Source organism: Macadamia integrifolia, chromosome 3, assembly GCF_013358625.1.
Source record: "Macadamia integrifolia cultivar HAES 741 chromosome 3, SCU_Mint_v3, whole genome shotgun sequence".
Classification (NCBI taxonomy): Eukaryota; Viridiplantae; Streptophyta; class Magnoliopsida; order Proteales; family Proteaceae; genus Macadamia; species Macadamia integrifolia.
The window spans coordinates 16,475,303-16,475,826 of NC_056559.1; positions in this window are offsets into that span (position 1 = coordinate 16,475,303).

Here is a 524-nt window from a genome sequence, read left to right on the forward strand (position 1 = left end):
GGGGGGGGGGAAGTTGTCACACCCCACTTCCAGTCGACCCAACTTACCGAATAGGAATACCGATGGTGTGAGTAAGATGCTTACCCATCTTACAACCTACCAGGATCTTTGATAGCAGTATGTTAACGACTCACAATCTCACAAAACGAACCAACAAATAACAATGGAATCAGAGTATAATAGCGGAATCATATATAAACTGGGGAACATCTAGTGATAATGTAAATATCCATAACCAAGTTTATTCGTTTACAATTAATCATAACTTATACAGACATGAGCCCAAAAGAATGCTGGTGGAAAAAGAAGTTCATGGCAGTGCTACGATTTACGTGACTCACAAATGGCGGTCGCCATTGGCTGATAGGCGTCGCCATGGATGCTAGGTCAAGCCTAATTCACTAGGCAGTAGATTTTTTGTAAAATGCATGGTGATTTTGATAGGGCTATGTTGATTTTTGATGATTTGATGTTGTTTAATGTTGGTTTTATATGTTATAGGGTATATATATTGTAGGCTTGTA